Here is a 1,064-nt window from a genome sequence, read left to right as displayed (position 1 = left end):
AGATCAGTTATCTAATTTTAAAAGAGATTTCTGCTTGTGGAATATATGCGACTTGATCAACATAAATTGCCTGAGGAAAATGAGAGAGAGAGAGACAGAGAGAGAGACAGAGAGAGAGAGAAGCAAAGTAGGAGTTGGAGATGAATGGAAGGAGAGAAAGGGACGGGTGAAAGGTGGATAAATTTAGTTTATTTCTATTTTCTAAATCCTAGTTCCACTTAGCAATCAAGCTGAAATTATCAAGACAAACACCGAATGCAAACCACACTGTTGGCACTGGGTATCCATCCATTCTGTGCTCTCACCTGCAAGGTACAATGAAAGTGAGATGTTTCTTGAGCTTAGTCCCTCTGTCCTCCAGACCAGTTCCCATCAAGAATCACAGCAGTGTTCCTAGATCACTGTTTGAATCTCAAGAATCTAGGAATCTTTGACAGTCACTGAAGTCTTTTATTTATAAAATGAAAAATGAAGAAAACTCAAGATAAAGCAGATCTTCAATAATTCAGAAGCTCTCTCTTTCTCAGATTGACAAGTGAACATATGCATGGAGCTTATGCATCATATTTATGTATATATAACTAATGTACAAGATACAGTAGGTAATAATTAAATATAAAATATATAAAATATATCATGTGTTATTTTTATATGTTATGTATTATTAGATATTAGTCTACGATTTTTCTGATTTTCCCTATTTTATTGTTTTCACGATTTTGTAAAGGTGATACATAGAGGGATTACAGTTACAAAAGTAAGGTAATGAGTAGATTTCTTTTTGAATAGTGTTGCCCTCTCCCTCATTATCTCCAGTGTCTACCCTGCCAACTACTCCCCCAACCCAAGGTGTAAAGTTCATTTCCAATATATTGTCTAACAAGTATTATTGTCACATGGTTTTGTTATTATATGTTATGTCATTTATGCATCTTCTTAAGACTTACCAAATTTTTTAACCAATGTATATGAAACTCTTCCATTTTACAAAATATTGTCCTACGGATTATAACTTTACCTGGAAATATATCCAACTAATCATAAGGAATAACTTGGGGAAAAAA

Source organism: Dipodomys ordii, unplaced genomic scaffold, assembly GCF_000151885.1.
Source record: "Dipodomys ordii isolate 6190 unplaced genomic scaffold, Dord_2.0 Scaffold407, whole genome shotgun sequence".
Classification (NCBI taxonomy): domain Eukaryota; kingdom Metazoa; phylum Chordata; class Mammalia; order Rodentia; family Heteromyidae; genus Dipodomys; species Dipodomys ordii.
Note: the sequence above shows the minus strand (reverse complement) of the source record.